Below are 19,479 nucleotides of genomic sequence, written 5' to 3' on the forward strand. Positions count from 1 at the left end.
CTACGTGCCTGTGTGCGTGTCGTGTACGATGGGCCAAGTGCGTCACTCATCCATAAAACGAAGCGAGAAACGCCTGTGTTTGTAGATTGGCACGCAGCAATTGTATGTGGGGAGGGCACAGTGAAGCGGAAACAGCCATTTCGAAACTTTCCTCGAGTGGCTGTCTCGTCTGGAAGAAAGTGCATGAAGCTGTGTTCGGAATTTGGGCTTGGAGCGGCGAAGATCGCACCTACTGTTTAGAAAAAAATAAAAAAAAAAACCCATTGGTACGTTTGAAATTTTGTATTCGCTGCCGGGAGGCAGTGTACGTAATTATTTATAGCTGCATATCTTATTGAAGTAGAATTTCTTCACGGAAGTGGTTACTTGAAGGCGGAAAAAAAAAAAAAGAGTTCAGCATCAAAACGATTCCTTTGTAGCTTCACTGGTTTGTAATGTTCGTGTATTCAACTCTGTGCCCAGGGCAACAGCAGCAAGTGTGCATGGTGGGCAATGAAGATCAAAACTGCTGACCGTTTAGGCCACACTTGTGTGGATCCAAGTTGGAAATTGAGCCTTAAGCGCTTACTAAAATCTGAAACATTGTGAAAGCTGTTTTGCATGGTTGCGATCATACTTGACAAGTCTGGCAATCCACTACCTGCCTGCTGGCAACTTTGGGGGAAAAAAAAAAAACAGTGCATCGTGAGAGTATCATTGGAAAACTAAGTTATGCCAAACAACTGACAGCTGCTAATAGTATTAACCACTTGTAGTTACCCAAGCTTACCGATTTCACGATGTTTGCAAAAGTGGAGCTATCCATTAACTTGCGATGCAGGATGAATAAGCAAGCACTTGGTTATGAATGCAAGAAGAAATTTCGAAACTGTAGTGTGCCATCAGTTCATTCATTGATCTTATGCTTTCTTAAACAATTCCCACTTGCACTGTTTCTCCTATTCCTTGAAGTTCAGTTTAGAAAAAAATTGTCAGCTTGTTACCGCAAGTATGTCATTAGGTTGGCTTGACCTTCATAATAACACATTAATGTCTGCTTTTAAATTACCTCGTAATTCTGCTATACAGGTAGATGATGCCTCTAGGGTGTTGAAATCACAAATCTGTGCCCCTAACTTGAAATATGGCCTGATCAAACTCAATCATTTCACATGCCGGTTGACCCTTTTCTTTGCTTCACAGTCACTATATAATTATTATTATTACTATATTATTAGGACGCTATATTATTTGCATAGTCGTGCTGTTCGCACTACCGAGGCAAGAGCAGAAAGTCTACTTCATAGAAGTGAACTGTGGGGCTGAAATTATGCTAACAAAGTAAAGGACAGGACAACAAAAATATAATGAACACAGGTTGCCAAGCTCACCTTTGTTTTTTAACCTCCTTTGCTCTATATGATTACTATGGTCAGTGATGTGTGCAGTATAAAGTGAAAGTTAGTACAATTCCCAGATACAAGGCATGATTGCAGGGTTTCGAACAGAAATGAGAGTTCCTCTTTGCTACGCTTAGCTCTCTCTGTATTCAGAAAACAACTTGACTGCATTGTTTGTTGTCTTTTCGACAGAGGCACTATTGATTGCAATTCAAGTTATCCAGCGAGATTGTTTGATTAGCTTTTAGGCACATATTTTAATTCAGCATATGGCTGCATTCTCACTCTTATTCTGTTTAGATTATAAATGGGAACGAGTCGGTGGCAGAGGGCTATATGGGTGCTGTAATGCTTTCAACAAACGTCGAGTACAACCGCATGCATCTGCCTTTTGTCCTGTGCCTTATCTTGGTACGGTGAAATGCAGGAAATGGAATTCACCACAAGTTATAAAGCACTATTAGTTATTTCTGATGGAATTCTTGAGACGGTATTTTCTCGATAGTTGGTCGTCATCTTGTGAAGCAAAAAAAAAAAAACAGGCCATAGCACAATTTTTGAGCTTGGCTGTGCTCACTTTGTCTTTGTGTTCTTTTCTGTGTCCTGTTTTTTAGCTCTGCTTCTTATGATGGTGCATAGTTATTTCATTATACTTAGAATTATCGCATTTTTTAATATATTTATTGACCTGATGTTGATCTGCTAATTGTCATTTTTTGCAAAAAGCACTTGGGTTCTATGCAGTTTAGAGGGCTTAGGTAATGCATTACAGATTTGTTGAATCAATATTTTAATGTTCAGCTGCAGCCATGATGAAACCTTTGATCCAAACAGCCAGAACACATCTGGCTGATTGTTAGTATAATGCATAGCACATATGACATCGATGTATATGAAAGCTTTACAAGTGCGAAAGTATTTCAGGTTCCTCCTTTCCAAGTTGCATTTTGCCTTCATGGTTAGTCTTTTTCTTGTAGACATTTTATTCTTTCAGTAACTCTTAGAGAGCTGACAGTAGTCGTAAAACATCACTGAAGGAACAGAAATGAGTTCTGCTATTTCCTTAAATTGACATCATTTCATTAGGTAATGTCAGTGGAGCTCTGGAATGAAGACCCCACTCATAGGCTGAAGCAACTCCTTTTGTTTTTCCACCTCCTCCTTATAGCTGCGTTTATTTTTGATGTTCAGGAAACTGTGACATGGTCGCTTATCATACTTGTTCTGATAACATTGCTTAGGACACTTATATATGGGTAAGCAAAGATGTTCCAGCAATAAAATTTTGTATGGGATGAGTTCTTCAGTACCTCCAAGAATTTCTTTGGCATGATTTTTATTAGTGTAGTGGCCATGATGCATCCACTTTTCACCAGTCATACTTAATCAGACAGTTTTGAGTTAGCTTACAAACAGTACTTTCTATTTGTTTTGTATCTGTGAAGTGTTAAATTGCAGACAAAGCAAAATTAGATGTGTGCATCTCTCACTTTTCAAAATTATTGAACAACTTGTATAATTATGAACTGGCAAAAACTATACAGTGTGCCCCAAGGATAAATTGCTGTGGTAAGCTTCTCACCATGAGCATCAGCATTTATTGTAGTCTGAATAGTATAAGATTGAAAACGCATTTGTTTTCCTCAATGTCTTCATATATACCTTGTGAACATGAAAATAGCGTTCAGCATTTTATGCTGCCTGCCATAATGCTTACTGAATAAACCATATTTCGACCTCTAATGCTCATTGCCAACTCTGCAAGAAAACAACCTTTCAAAAGTGATTCTGGCTTACATATTTTCAGCGGCCTAGCATTCTTTGAGAAATACTTGTTTCTGACAACAACCATCCTCACTAAGCCCTATGACATCCCATTTCATACCCTCTAGTTCCTCTAACAGCACTGCTAAACTAGCATCACTAGCTAGGGTTCTAGCGTTAAACGTTGCCAGGGTCAGTTTCCAATGGCGGCCTGTCCAGTAGTATTGCATCGTACCTGTACTCACCTATGGGGCTGAAACGTGGAGGCTAACCAAGAGGGTTCTACTTAAGTTGAGGACAACTCAGAGGGCTATGGAACGAAAAATGGTAGGGGTAACATTAAGAAATAGGAAGCGTGCAGAGTGGGTCAGAAAAATAACTCAAGTTACTGACATTCTAGTAGAAACTAAGAAGAAATGGGCATGGGCAGGACATGTAGTGCGAAGAGAGGATAACCGATGGTCACTCAGGGTAACAAACTAGATTCCAAGGGAAGGAAAGTGTAGCAGGGGCAGCAGAAAGTTAGGTGGGCGGGGGAGGTTAAGAAGTTCGCAGGGGTCAAGTGGATACAGCTAGCACAGAACCGGGTTATAACATTAGAGAAATATGGAAGAGACCTTCGCCCTGCAGTGGGTATAGTCAGGCTGATAATGATGATGATGATAATTATTCCTATTCTGAAAACCCGAAACATATTTTTCTTTTTAACTATACTCGTATACATACCTCTTTTAAAGCGGGTAAGTAGAACTACATGCTACAGTGTCATTGCCTTGTTTGAAGACAGCATAAAGCTGCTTTGAACAATGCTGTTACTGTTTACATACTCAGCATATGGCTTGGTGGATTTTTTTGCTTTCATATTCCATATGCCAACCATTATTTATCTTTGGGATATTACACTGGGCGTTACGAAGTTTCTTGGGACAGGCTTATTTCCTTACTTTTTCTTTTATCAGCTCATATGGCACATGCATCAGCAATCTCGTTGCAGCTAATCCCAAAATGTATCCTATGGCTACAAAAGATTTTATGTGGCTGTTGCATCATTTAAAATGTCCCTATGGAAAGTGTTACAGGGTTTCGCTGGAATGTAGTGCTCAAATTAAGTGCACTCTCAGAGAGCCTCTGTATGAATTGTACTGTTTTTGAGACTTCTGATGAGGGTCAGCATAACATTCACAAGGAGAAAGAGAACGACAGTACATGCAGTGTTGTTTTCCCTAATTCCATATTATGTGCCACTTCCACTTATATGCAGCTAGCTCAAGCATATGGAGCTTGTTTCACGATGTGGAAACGCCACTACAGCACATACATTTGATCCTCTGCACTTGGAGCTATTGCTAAGGCCCGCGATTCTGCACATTGTGCCATAGTGTATATATCTTTATTTTTCCTCTTTTCTCCCTATCGCTCACCTCTTTGATTTCGTCTTCTGCTTCCTCACTACCCATTTATTTCTGCCGTCCCAATTCAGGTGCTTCAGATATCAGATAGCAGATACCGGGGCTGACAAACACCTTTTCCTTCCTTTCGGATATATAATAAACTAATTACATACTACTGCTACTGCACATGTGCTAGAAAATTGCTTTTCCAGCCGTAATAGGTACCTCTGACAAAATTTGCATTGCATTCATTTTCATAGCAGAGGCTGACTACTGTTCTCCCTGGAAGCGAATGTCACGTCTGTATACATGAGCAAGGCGCAAGCTGAGTAGCTGGGCTTTCATTTTTCTTTCGATCGCGATGCCCCAGTTTTCTCGTCGCGGCGCTGCTATCATTTCCTAGCACAATCGAGCGCAGACGCGCAGACCCCTTGATTTGTGCCAAATGCGCATAAGCACCACCACATCGCGGTGCTGCAGCGTAGCTTGCGAGATGCGAAATTGCGTGGAATTTGTGCAATGCGTACACATGAAACCTGCGGCAACGGCTGCGTGAGCGAAGGCTCTTCGGCTTACTTTCACCCGAGCTGTATTAAACTCTATATAAGAGATTTTGCGAGAAAACAAAGCTGTGTGCTGTGTGCTGGGGCTTCGACATGTTTTCCCCAGCTTACAAGCGAAGCTTACCTGAAACGGATATTTCATGTTTCTGACTTTCCACGGCCGTGTAGCTTCGCTCACAGCGTGCATATATCATCGCGGCGGCGGCGGCGGCATACGTTGACTTAGCTATGACGTATAATCTTTTATAAGTGAAGTTATTTGTTCTCTTTGAAGATAAAAACGTCTTCCGAGGCCAGTCCTCGCGGATGAACGGTCGTTGAATGCGGCCGGCACGCGATTATACAAGCACGCTGTACACGGCGATGTGCGAATCGTAGGCACTGCCGCTGTCGTTTGCGTGGCTGCACACCCGCCACGCACAACCGGCCAATGCAGACATCAACCTGCTTAGTTTGTGGGAAGGCAGATGAGGCGTGAAAAACCAGTGAGCTCCTCGTCGCGATCGCGGCTTCCGATGTAGCATCCGATGTACTACATTCGAATATAGCCTGCACGCTCGCTTGCGGGGAATAAGGCGAGCAGCATAACTGGTATATTTGTCGAATGTACGTGGCTTTAGGACAATCTACTACGTGCACTTTAATGTTCAAGAATCGACTCGATACGTCGGACATACCTATATACTTCGTTCTACCACACCGCCATATGGTGCGCTATGCATGAGATGAGCCAGCCAAGTTGGCCGCCATTCTTCATTACCGCCCACCTTGACCACCTTGACACCAAGGCTGCCCCACGATGGCCCCACCGTAGGGAACCATAACCACCGTATCCACCACAGAAGCAAGATCACACACCATGCACACCTTTTGCTACCATCGCCAGCATGGCGCCACGAATTCAGTCGGGTTTTTGGTGGTTAGGGTGGAAAATGGTGGCCATGGTTATTTTTCGGTGGTCATGATGTGGGCAGTATGGTGGTCGAGATTGACCACCATAAAGCATGCCCATCATGGACACGAAAAAAACACCATGGCCACCGTTTTTCCACTCTAAATACCATAAACCCACCACAAAACGATGGTGGTTTTATGGTAATCTACGGTGGGATTTTCGATAGAGTAACAATTTTTCCATGAATTTACCGAAGCAGCTGGCCAGTGCAATTTTACGGTATGCCGCACGGTGGAGTTGTGATTTCCCCGGTTTCGAGAGATAAACTAGACGATTGGTCTTCCATTGTTTAGGAGCTGTGCCATCACATTGACGTTTTGTAATTATTCAAAAGATACCGTCAAGCCTCATGGCCAATGTTAGATACTGCGCAGAATGTCACACTATCGGACCCTGGCGATGATGACTCTCTACAAGATGCCAGCGCAGCATCTTGTTCCTCTGTCGTGTTTTAGGAAAGACAACTGAGGCAGCATAGCCCAGACAGGAACGGCTTTATTCCGTGATAACGGAAACGAATGAAAATGTGCTGCGGTGGCTGGCGCAGCGCGCTTTAATAAGCCACCTTATCACAGTGGCAAGGGTGAGCGGAGAGAGCGTGGCTGAGGCGAGGTAGTTCCGCAGCTTTGATAACACTTCTCGATATAACATCCCTCAGCACTTATTTACAGTTCAAAACAAATTCCTGTTCACGGCACATAGCGGTCGGGTGGTCTCCTCTCCCGAAGTGGGTACCGCCGTTCTGCAGGTTCTGTATCCGAATGGCGGTCTTGCAGTCCAGCCTGTTGACGGGGAGACCGGCAGGACTCCGCTTGCTCATCAGATTCCGGGTATGGCGCCAGAGGAGCAGATGTGCCTTCTTCTGGAGCCATTCGGACGATGTGGTTCTTGTGGCGAACCCACTGAAACATACCTCTAGGAGTTACGACACTTAAGCGGTACGAGACTGGACCAGTTTGCGCCAAAATAGTCGCTGAAAACCATTTTTCTCCGCACTTGAAGTTTCTGACCTTTGCACTATCACCAAACTTAAAAAGTCGCTCTTTGTGATAGCATGACTTACGCCTTAAGGTTTGGTCAAACTGCTTAGCCGATACTTTTGATTGGATTGAAGGTTTTACAAGTTCCAACCTTGTGCGAAGACGTCTGCCAAGCAGGAGGAGTGCAGGAACTTCCCCAGTGGTTGTATGAGGAGTGTTGGGATACGCCAAAAGAAAATCAGCGATAGCTGCTGCTTGGATGATACGGCGCTGTGCGAACATGACGGGTGCCAATGCTGCGCATGTATTTTGAGAACGCGTCCGATGTGAATTGTGGACCGTTATCCGATACAAGCGTCTCTGGAAATCCGAAACGACAGAAAAGTTCATGAAGACGGTCAATGGTTTTCTCTGCGGATGTATCTTTCATTTCAAACACTTCTGGCCACTTAGAATGAGCGCCTATGACTATCAAGAGCATCGCACCTCTGAATGGGTCTGCGAAGTCGACGTGAACCCGTTCCCAGAGCCGGCTAGGCCACGCCCATGGATGAAGCGGAGCAGGGCACGGCATGTTGCGCTGCGACTGGCACGACTGACATGCACTCACTTTCTGTTCGATGTCTCTGCCAATTGTTGGCCACCACACGTAACTTCTCGCACACTCCTTCGTCCTGACGATTCCAGGGTGCCCCTGGTGCAGCTCCTCAAGCATGAACGACTGGAAGCGCTCAGGAATGACGACACGAGTTCCCAGCACCAGGCATCCTTGCTGCAAAGACAACTCCAAACGTCTGTAGAAAAACAGCTTCAGTAAGTCATTCGGAGCGCGATTCGGCCAGCCGCTCAAAACGTACTGCATGATTGCTTTGAGTACAGGGTCACGACTGGTCTCACGTGCTATTTGAGGGCAGTTTACTGGAAGCGAGTCAAAACGCAGAACGTAGAATTTATCTTCCGGTGCTTCATCATCATTGCCATGCAACGGCAGCCGCGAAAGGCAATCCGAGTCCGCGTTTTCTGCTGACGACTTGTACTTGAGCGTGTAGTTGTAGGCAGATAACAAAACGGTGAATGAACAGCCATAGAGGTAGTAGTGAAACTTTTTCACACCGAAAATTAAGGCGAGTGCCTCTTTCTCAATTTGGCTGTAGCTAGCCTCTGCCTTAGTCAATGTTCTTGATGCGTATGCTATCGGCTTCCACATACCATTTGGTAGGACGTGAGAGAGCACGGCTCCGATGCCGTATGCTGATGCGTCGCAAGACAGCTGTAGTGGCAATCCGGGCTCGTAGTGGGTAAGCACGGGTGGCATGGACAGCAACTTCTTAACTTCATCGAAGGCGTCCTCGCATTCCCTGCTCCACACCCAGGGCACATCACTGCGTAAAAGCCTGTTGAGGGGTGCGATTACACTGGATATGTTCGGAATGAACTTTCCATAGTAGTTAACTACCCTACTGAAAAAAACTGTAAGGGGCAATAACCTCACAGTTTCTCACACAATCTCACTCAATTCACATAAGAAATCACGTACAAGTCGCATATAATTGCATAAGTTCTCATAGTTTCTTGTACATTATCATAAATTATGTACGATATTTTATGATAATGTTGTGCACCGTATGAGACTCTATGCGATTAAATGAGATTTTATGAGGTTACTGCCCCTTAGAACTTTTGGTTTTTCAGTAGGGTAGGCCAAGCAGGGACCACAGCTGATGCTTGTCCTTTGGCCTCGGTGCCTTTGAAATAGCTGCCACTTTGTCAACGGCTGGACGCACGCCATCAGCGCTTACAATGTGACCGAGGTACTGAAGCTGGTCCTTAAAGAACTGACATTTAGGCGTCTTCACTTTAACGCCTCTTTCTGACAAGCGTTTCAGAACAGCTTCGAGATTACGCAGGTGCTCTTCATCAGTCTTTCCCGTTACGAGGATGTCATCAATATAACATGCAACCACTTCGAGTCCTTTGAGCATGTTATCCATTATCCTTTGAAAGATTGCAGGGGCTGAAGCCATGCCAAAGGGTAGGCGGTTGATGACGTACAACCCTTTGTGTGTATTTAGCGTCAAGTATTCTTTCGACCGTTCGTCCATTTCTACCTGCTGGTATGCTCTGTTGAGGTCAAGTTTCGAGAACTTCTTTCCTCCCGCAAGGATTGCAAAAAGCTCATCTGCTCTTGGAAGCGGATAATGCTCAGTGTCTAGAATTGGATTCAGGGTGACCTTGTAGTCACCGCACAGTCTTATCGAGCCATCAGCTTTAATGACCGGCACAACCGGCGTAGCAAACTTGCTGCTAGCCACTGGTGAGATAACACCAAGCTTTTCTAGCTTCACAAGTTCCTGTTCTACTGCCGGACGTAATGCGAATGGCACAGTCCTTGCCTTCAAAAATCTAGGCTCTTAATTGTCTTTGAAATAAAGAGTTGCTTTATCACCATTTATCTTGCCCAAGTCTTCGCTGAACAGTTGCGTGTACTTTCGTAGCAAGGCCTGAAGTTTCTCCGACGACTCTTCGGTCGCACAAGGCAAACTCCTAACGGCGTCCCACTGAGCACAGAATATCTTGTAGCTGTCTTGATATGTCTATATTGGTCACATATATCTTGAGCTATCAAAGACATCTACAAGACGTCGCTTGGTGCTAGTCTAGAAGACATCATCGGCAAGATGTCTGGAATCTGTCTAGTGAAGAATTTTTATGTCTTCAGCTACGCAAGACAGTTATTAGCCGGCTAACGCCAGATGTCTTCTAGAGTTCTGCTTCAGAAGTCTACCATACTTCCTAACAAGACGTTTCAGGGTCACATATGCGCCTATAGTGCAATATGTACACAATTTAACTGGACGACACTGTTCTGCATACTCTAAGTATAAATTGTCGAAGGTTTGTTCTAGCAATTTTTCAGCTTGCAAAATACTGTATCCAAAGTGCCTGCGCTTTTGAATTAAGCATGCAATTTGGGCTGTTTCCAGCATGCAGGACCAATATGGCACCAAGAAATGCTGTTTAGGCGATGGGTATCTGAACATAATGTACAAAAGCCGCTGACACCTTCATTTCTGCAGCCGATAGCCACACGCGTACTGTGTTCGACCTAACTGGGCGCAGTCCAGTCCGCCGGAAGACTCCAAACTCCGAGTGTTCACAACGACAAAGTAAGCTAGCGATGTATCCGTGTGTGATAAAAGCCAGTAGTTCGCACAGAGGAAAGATTTGCTGCGCCGATGTTAATACGGAACGCCAGCTATGCACGATCCGCCATTCCCAAACTTTGCGCGCCGTGGCCTTTTCGCACCCCTCCTCTTTACAGCGAGATAGAAAATAGTGCGCCAAAATAATTACGCAAGACGCAGGTTGTATTTACCGTTTTGAAACAAATACGTCATAAGCAAGAGTTACATTTTACTTGTATAGCTTGTTTTATGAAATATATTTCAGATTTATATTGTTTTTAAAGTTATTGTATCAATGCGCTGCTCGGCGGCTGGCCATTTCAAATTTTCGTCGTGTCTAGTCGTGTCTGCACGTTAGGTCGTTGGTTTGTGACTGCGTTGAAAATGTATCCCGCACAGCGGCTGCTACTTCTGGCTGCAAGGCAAGCTTCGCTGGGTGAGTAAGAAATTGTTTCTTCTAAATGAGTCACTTAATGGAGCAGTAAAGTGACTGAGTGTTTTCTTTTTCCAATAAAAATGCTGCAAGGGCCGTTGTTTGCATCCGCCGGCGCAGGCTGTATGTATGGGCGAGCAAGATAGCGCGCGCGGACCGTTTAGTCAGTACGAAAGGCGGTGTTTTATGGCGCATCTACAGTTTTGTGCATGCAGGAAGGTTTTTCGCTTGTAATTCCACTCGCCGCGTTTCGTGAACTGCCATTGGCGGCGGAACCTCGCGATGTAATTCTTCAAAATGAGCTTGGCGATCCGACGTCTTTCGTTGATTGCCGCTGGTTCTAACACTTTCCCAGGAAACACAACTGAGCACGAAAGTCTGCATGCTTAGTGTGGCCTTCACTCTGCAGCAAGATACAGAAAATACGCACCGTCGAGTGGAAGCCGTGCATTGTTTCTCAGCCTGCAGAGCTCTATACGCGCTAAGTTATGCCGCGGTTGCGAAAAAGAAAGAGAACGATCTCAATAAGCCGCCTTAGAGGGGAGGGTAAAGTGCATTCTGGCCACAGCGACTCTCCCAACTGCTAGCAAAATACTCTCGGCCTATTCACAGGCACAAGTTGAAACACATAGCGAGATAGGAACGGCGTACAAACATTCTGCAGTGATTTAATTTTAATAGTTCATAAAATGTTTACAGTCAGCCATTACATTGCCGTGATTAAGTGATTTTACATTTTCATATAGTCAGAAAGCACAATTTAGTTCTTTTTAAGTTCCTGAACTGCATGCTGTGTGATGTGCTGGTGCTCTATTTGCTTTGGTCCTCAGGTTTTTTTTGTGTTTTTTTTTATTATTATTGGCGGAAATGTTTTAAGAAATTAAGCTTCAGTTGAATTGGTACAGAAAGAAATCGAAAGCAAATCTTTCGGACGGACCTCATATAACGAAAAGCCTATTATAATACACAAAAACATATCAATTTCATTTGTTTTCTTGCTTCAGGACCAATAGACTCTTCCTATCCAGAACTGGGAAAAGAAAAGAGAGTACTGAATCATAACTTACTTTTAAGGCGTATAGAATGTAGCCATGTTATAAATGGGTTCAGTGTATGCCTTCTGGCTGTCCTCAACAACAAAGCTGTGACTCCACGCAAACCTTTTGATAGCATATGGACTCCTCCCGAAGTGAAGGTGTTTGGCATCAAAGGTGAAATACCTTCATTTAATTTCAGTTCAGTTCAGTTCAGTCGTGTCCGACTCTTCGTGACCCTATGGACCATGTCACGCCACGCTTTCCGGTCTCTCACTATCTTCCTAACATCACATAACTTCCTCTGCAGTGCCTCGAGGATGCCATCTAACTATCGCGTTCGCTGCCTACCCCTTCTCCGGCGACCCTCAACCTTTTCCAGCATCAAATCTTCCTCCAGCGACTCCTCTCTTCTCATCAGATGACCAAAGTAGCTGAGCTTTAACTTTAGAATTAATTAACTTAGAATTAACTTTAGAATTTAGAATTTAATGCTCTTTTTCACATTGTGCTGTTGTGTCTGTGTTTGTGCTCTTGTTATTTTGTGTCTGCGCGAATTTTCATGTAAACAAAACACTTACCCAACAGCTCAAGCAAGTGAGCTATGCATTCTTTTTTTTTTTTTTTTGCTCTGGGTGCATACTCACTGTTTAAAATATTGCTTTCATTTGTTCTAGGCAAACCTGGTGATGCATACATACATAGGTACCTACATATATACATGCATAGATACATACATAGGTAATGCATCCATACATAGATACATGATATATAGATTTATTTCTTCTCTACATATGTCGAATGAAACACTTAGTAAACTCAGAGGCAGGAACCTTACCCAGCATAGAAAGTGACTCTCAATAAAAAAAGAAATGTATAAATCAGGAAAATGGTGGTTCTCTTCAGGTGTGTCTGTTGGTGAAGACAAGAAAATGTTTTAGCCTTCAAGGTCATCAAGGAGTTATTAATATACATATATTATACTCAGCACTATTTTGTGCTGCTAGTGCGTGTCTTGGTTAAACATATTTCTATTGTGTACTCAGTACTCTCAACCTTATGTGACATATTTTGAGGTTAAATTCTTATCCAATGTTTTGTAGTCAGTGATTTGCTTTATTAAACTTCACAAGAAATCTTTAAAGCATTGGAACACCTTGCAGGTTGCCACCACCTCCACGGCTGCCTAGCAACTATCCTTTTCCTGTCTGTGCTGCAAACACAACTTAGCAATGAGGGCCACAGGACTGACATCTCACTGGGCAGTCACGGGCTACTGACTGAATACACAGGTATGGTTTGACTGTGCCAAAAACTTAGAGTTGCCAACAGTGGGACTTTTTCCTTCTGTTTGGGAGCTCATATATCTAAATCGTGCTTTTGATTTTAATCCTGGCAGGTGTGACATGGAAAGCCTTCAACACCAATGAAACTTAGTTTTGCCGACGTCACAAAAGAGTGGTTGGTGTTTGCCTTGTGACAAAGACCAAGTCCACATCTAAAGGCGCTGCACAGCCACCATGAACAGTGCCACAATAGCAAGCAGCTGGGATCAAGGCACCTTCTGTGCTCATTTACAACTCAAGTTTGAAGCTTTGTAATTTTGCAAAGGTAGGCCTCCAACAATTGACAGAGAGGAGCCTCCCAATCAATTGAGCCACAAAGGAATTCCCCCTTTCATGGCAGTAGGTGACAAAAAGAGGCAGTGCAGCTGGTGTTCAGTACCGATAAAGAAAAAGCTGCCCAGCCTAGTTAGCTGTGGACAAGGGCTGAAGTGGTACCAGTGTTGAGAACGATCTGATTGGCAGAAAAGCCTCCTTTGAGGGATATTCGCCCCTTCATTCTTAATTTGTAACTGACTGCAGTGGATTTGATAGCCCCGGAAGTTTTCTTTTCTTTTTTTTTTTTAATTTTCTCTGCCCTCTAGGGTTGTACAGAATAACAGATGCACAACCCATGCCAGCTCCCTCATTTTACGATGCTTTCATGCCAGAATGTTGGCAGTGGTATTCAGACCTTGTTTTTTTTTTTCAATGCCTTTTCTCCATGCATAATAACAGGCTATTTAGCGTAACACAGTCGCACACAAGACAGAGGACACCATCAGCACTTACAACTGTTCAGCGGAAAGCAGCCGATATACATAGCCTACTCAGGTGATGCGCACGGGTACAAGGCAACATGGAAACAGCACCATTTTGTCAAACTATGCATGGGAAATTTTTCTTCAGTCTCATAAGAAAAACCAATTTGCTGCTGACACAGCTGTAACCTGCTTTTTTATATGAAGGGCTTCTAGTGTTTCATGAGCCGTTACCCACAGTTTTCACAATTGGTGCAAACCCTACGGTGCAAGAGAAGTCGCTCACCTTCATTGTTAATGTCTTTTGCATGTTCCCTAAGTTGGCCATTGACGCAGAATCCTGCTTGTGCAAAATAAGATTTTTCTACATGACAGTAGAATTTTATAGACGGTGGTGCACTTTACGAAATGCTGGCCATGTCTCTTCTGACAGCCGACCTGTTTGCTTTCGTAGCTTATGTGATGGCTTAGCTGAGCAAGCTTTCAGGGAGCAGAGGATACCATCTATACATTAAACAGGTTTGAGCTGTGTCAGTGACACTTCAGCTTTTCTTTGAGGCTGAACAGATATTTCTCATACCTGCTTTGATAAGATTGGTGCTGTTTTCCTGTTGCCTTGTACATGTGCACATCAGCAGTGAAAGCTATGCATCGACTGCTTTCCCCTAAATAAACAGTTGTAGTAAGTACACATGGTGTCTTCTTTCTTGTGTGTGTCTGTGTTATGCTAAATACCTTTTTTATTTCTGAAAACCAACTATCTCAGCAGTTAACTTCCTTCTTTTTATACCAGCAGAATGTGAAGAGCAGCACCGTGTGCAACACTGAATTTTATTCTCTCTTTTTTTTTTTTGCTGTGCCTTCTGTACTCCTCGCAAGCTGTTAGCTGCACTACAAAAGGTAAGGGCAGTTGGTGCCATCATGGCTGGTTCATGCTGCCCTTATCTTTTGTAGTGCTGCAAACAGCTTTTGATATGGAATATAGTGGTTGGTATGTACAATGACAGGGATGCGAACCTTTTGTTCCTTCCTTTTTTTTTTCCTTATGGTGCCTTCTAGTGTTTCTTGTAGAGTGATGTATGACCCTTACCTGCTACCTTTTCCTTAGTACTTTTTAGTTATGATAGTAGAACGTAACTATGACAGGCATGCAGCCATTGCATTTTTTTTTTTCAGTGCATTCTAGTCATGCTAACAGGAACAGCAGCAGTGAAGCAGTCTTGGCTTCTTTTTTTTTGCAGTGTAGATTTTTTAATGGATTTGATGTCGTGCCTATTGCTCAAGTGTTTGTGCAGTTTCTACAAGATGTATGTATGACCAGCATTCAGTTGGTGACATGCATATACATATAGTATGAAATGCAACACGTGATGATGGTCCTTTGTGAAAGCGCCTTTTTCTGTATACTGAAGCTTTTTCATTCGAATTTGTTGCTTTGTTTTATTTTGTACAAACGTTATGCAGATAGTTCGTTCGACCACTCAACCAGTTTTGTACACTTTTGCATACCTATCCCTGTTTATTTCTAGTCATTTCCTGTTCTTGTTTGGAGTATGGATGTTGTCATTCTTTTGTAAACAGATCATTTTAAGCTTGGAGAGAACTGCATTATTATTTTGTCATTTTCATACCACTTGTAGTGTCTAGTTTCTGTGCTTGTAACTTCGTAGCGCATTGTTGAAAAAAATCAAATATATGATTTACACATTTTGTTTCCTAGCACCTTTTGTAGTTATTGCCGAATCTCCCAAAGAGCACCCAACCATGGCTGTCCACCGTACAGTGTGGCATGTTTTGTAACAAAGAATGTGTGCAGTTCTCACTTACTGTTTGCAGTTTTAATGTCTGTGAGAATGAATGACAATGTGCATCATTCTTTACATGTCATGTGTTCATGAGTTGGCTCTTTCTGGTGTTTTCTTCCTTGGTACAATATTAGGTTTCAGAGAACCACATTTTTTCATTTGCATACTGTTGCTTGTGGCTTTCCTTGCTTTTAACATGCATGAGATTAAGTTGCCTATTTGCAATGTATAATGTTGTGGAAATTAAAGAGTTCTGTAGTTTACTCATCTCATTTTCTAGCATTGGGTGCAGTTACTACCAAACTTTCTAAAGAGCACCTGATGGCCATTAACGGTGAAATGTGGCACGCTTTGTAATAAAAACATACAGTTCTCATTACTAGACAACAGTTGTAGTGCGTGAGTATTAATGATTTACAATTGTACATCAGTTTAGCTTGCATCATAACTGAATGTGTGAAAGAGCACTGTGGGTGTGTGACGGCAATGCAGCTTTAGTTGTAGTAGCATCTGATGAGACTATATTTTTTGTCTGGCAGTGGTGTTGAAAACCTCTGCAAATACATAAGCATTTCAGACAGTTTTGCGAGAAATAGCAGGGAATAAATGATTTAGAGCATTGCAGGAGATTCTAGAGCTCATTTTAGACATTCAGAATCTATTTTAATGATCTCTAGATGATGACTTGCAAGACGTCTTGCAGCTTAAAAAAGTGGGTGCATTAGCTGAGCTAGAAGGCAGCTACAAGAAGTACCAAGACATATAAAAACATCTTTCATATCTTGTCAAAGCATCTTTTAAATGTCTATCAGCTGTCTTGGGTGCCACTTCAGATGTCTATAAGGTGACTTGTTTATCTTGGGCAAGATGCCTTATAGCTATCTGCTAGACTGACTTACGTTTAGTAAGTTATTTGTCTTCCAGATGTCTAGGAGATATCTTGCAAGACGTCTTGTAGCCTAAAAAAGTGGGTGCATTAGCTGAGCTACAAGATCACTACAAGAAATATCAAGACATCTGGCAATGTCTTGCATATCTTGTCGAGACATATTATATACGTTTAGTAGCCATCTCAGAGGTCTACTGAGACATCTATCGGGCATCTTGCTTGTCTTGGCAAGACAGTTTATAGCCGTCTCATAGATGGGTTGGTGTTTACTGGGGTTCAGCTCCCAGATACGGCTCCAGTCAAGCCGAATCTTTTGTAGCCACTCTCGTCCCAGAAGTGAGTGTCCGTCTTGTGGAACCACGTAGAGCGGTAGGCGCTGCTTTTGGCCGTTCGTTTCGACGTTGACTTCAAGCACTCCAATGGGCTTGATTACTTCACCCGTGCACGTGCGTAGTCGAAGACTGGTTCGTTGCGGGTGCAGATCTGGAAAAAGCCTCCTGCAGTGGTTGCGTGAAATTATCTAGACAGCAGCTCCGGTGTCCAGCTCCATCTGTAACGGTACACTTAACTTTGACTGTCACCATAAAAGGCACTGCACGTGTGTCTAAAAGCAAGTTTTGTTTGCCTGTTGAATGAGCTTACTGTGAGCGTTTTCACACGTCGCGGACGACTTGTGCAAACTCGTTGAATGTGTCGCTTCTTTTGGTACTTATAACAAGTTGCTTGCGAATGTGGACAAGATGGTGCTCCGTGTTTGGGCGAACCGCATCGATAACATGGTACGGCCTTTGCTTCGGGAGTTGGCCTTGAGCTAGGCATTTTATGTATATCGGCATTCCTTTCCTGCACTACGTGCACTACGTGCGCTTATGTCGCGTTTCGCACTGCCGCTTCAAAACAGAAGGCACGCGCGACAGCTTTTTGGAAAGTTAAGGCATTATCTTCGGCAAATAAATGCCGTTGGATGTCGACGCAGTGCAACCCGGAGACAAATCGGTCGCGCAGTGACTGATCCAAGAACTCACCGAAATCGCATGTCTGAGCAAGGTGTCTTATCTCGGCCACGAACTCCGATATGGTTTCAGTTTCTTTCCGTGACCGGCGGTGAAATTTTGCTCTGTCGCCGATGACCGACGGCTTCGGAGACAAGTGATTGCGAAGTAGCGTTATGAGTGTTGCATAGGGCTTAGACGAGGGCTTATCAGGAATAGTCAGTGACTTGAGAAGTGCGTAAGTTTCCGGTCCGATCAAACTCAGGAGCACGTCTACTTTTAAGTCTTTCGGAACTTTGTTAGCACGCAAATATGCTTCTAACCGCTCTTCATACGAAAGCCAATCAGTCGTAGAATCATCAAAATGCTCAACTTGCCCGAAAGTAGTCATGGCGAAGGTGTTCCCGTTGCTGTAGATGCTACAGTTCTTGGTCTTGTGCCGAAAGTCCTCAGTGGGCGTAACACCGGCGCAGATATCCCATCCTCGTCGCCATTATGTCGTGTTTTAGGCAAGACAACTGAGGCAGCATAGCTCAGACAGGAACGGCTTTATTCCGTGATAACGGAAACGAAAGAAAATGCGCTGCAGTGGCTGGCGCAGCGCGCTTTAACAAGCCACCTTATCACAGTGGCAAGGGTGAGCGGAGAGAGCGTGGCTGAGGCGAGGTAGTTCCGCAGCTTTGATAACACTTCGCGATTCCACACCTCCATGGAGAAAGAACGATCCATCCGTGAATCCCGCGAAGGTGGTACGTCACAGCAATGCAGCGTTGTGGATGCGCTCTACGCGACTGTTATTCTTGCGCCGAAAGACTAATTCTACCTCACTGCGTCTTTGGTGGAGCGCGAGAGATGTGAACGGGAGACGCTGAGGAGGCGATGTGCGAAAGCCACGAATGACACTCCAAACGCGTGATGAAGCCTTGCGTGGATCTATGTTTTCACAAAAAGACTTCCAGCGTTGTGTCTGTAGGGCTTGAATTCTGCGCTGAACCTTCTTATACGTGCGCCTTGCATCTCTGTAGTCGAGGTGAGACATTGTTAGTCTGTATTTACGCTCTGCCCTCCGAAGTTGTCGAAGTCGTTGTAGCTCAATGTCAAAATTGGGGCAGTTTGGAATTGGGTCAAATGAATAAGTAGCGTGTTGTACGGACTCCTTAATTTTTTCTTCAATACCTGTGGATAATCCTTCTGTGTAGGCATCCTCCATTCGTGCTTCAAAAAGCGTCCAGTCAATGCGCTGCATATGTTTGACTAAGGGGGATGTGGCACGGCCGGCAATAATCAGGTAAGTTCGGATATGGTCGCTGCCATGAGTTTCTACATTTCAAAGCCCAGGATACTGCTGATAACGCATTCCGCAGCAAATGTCAATTCCAAGCAGCTGCCATAAGTCACTCCACGTATATAAGTAGAGCTCCATCGTTTAGGCACTGCACGCCATGGTCAGAGGCGAAAGACTCAAGCTTTCTCCCTCTAAGGTTCATCCTAACACTTCCCCACAATGAATGGTGAGCACTGAAATCACCTATAATTATCCACAGGCTTGATGTGACTGCCATCAAAGCACTCAAACTTTCGGTGTCAAAGCGGCTTGATGATACCGAGAACACAGTCGCAAGCATAGAAGTGAGGTTCCGAATCTTCAGTGACACAAACATTCTGATTCTGGTAGTTAGAGGGAACCATATAGTGCGCATATGCAAGCTCGGGCCGAATGTACACGATGCCCTTGCTGGTTCTTCTGCGTGTTGGCGATGCAAATGCCTCATAACCAGATATTCGTAAAATTGTTGTTTAATTCATTTCACAAAAAACACAAAATTGGAAGTAATATTTGTAAACATATTGCTGAATATCTGAAATTATGGACTGGAGTCCACGGGCATTCCATTGAAAAATAAAGGCCTGCTTTACTTTATTTTGAAAAGATATATTCGGCGAAGCCAATGCCTTCCACTGTAAAGCTGCAAGAACCGGACGCAGTGTGTCTATTACTTGCAGTGCGTATTGTGCTGCTGACGTG

General features: G+C 43.7%; 2 long non-coding RNA genes across 2 annotated transcripts; one reads left to right on the forward strand and one right to left on the reverse strand.

Moving 5' to 3' along the window:
- Positions 1-6,529: 6,529 nt before the first annotated feature.
- LOC146172266 (uncharacterized) lies at positions 6,530-9,576 on the reverse strand. Its single transcript, XR_014702442.1, has 2 exons — positions 8,242-9,576; positions 6,530-7,826 (listed from the first exon to the last, which is right to left on the reverse strand). It is a non-coding gene; the product is annotated as an uncharacterized LOC146172266 (long non-coding RNA).
- Positions 9,577-10,546: 970 nt separating this feature from the next.
- LOC146172267 (uncharacterized) lies at positions 10,547-15,844 on the forward strand. Its single transcript, XR_014702563.1, has 3 exons — positions 10,547-10,653; positions 12,848-12,976; positions 13,084-15,844. It is a non-coding gene; the product is annotated as an uncharacterized LOC146172267 (long non-coding RNA).
- The last annotated feature ends 3,635 nt before the right edge of the window (positions 15,845-19,479 follow it).

Source organism: Amblyomma maculatum, unplaced genomic scaffold (assembly GCF_055883805.1).
Source record: "Amblyomma maculatum isolate TAMU_Amacu unplaced genomic scaffold, ASM5588380v1 scaffold_13, whole genome shotgun sequence".
NCBI classification, from domain to species: domain Eukaryota; kingdom Metazoa; phylum Arthropoda; class Arachnida; order Ixodida; family Ixodidae; genus Amblyomma; species Amblyomma maculatum.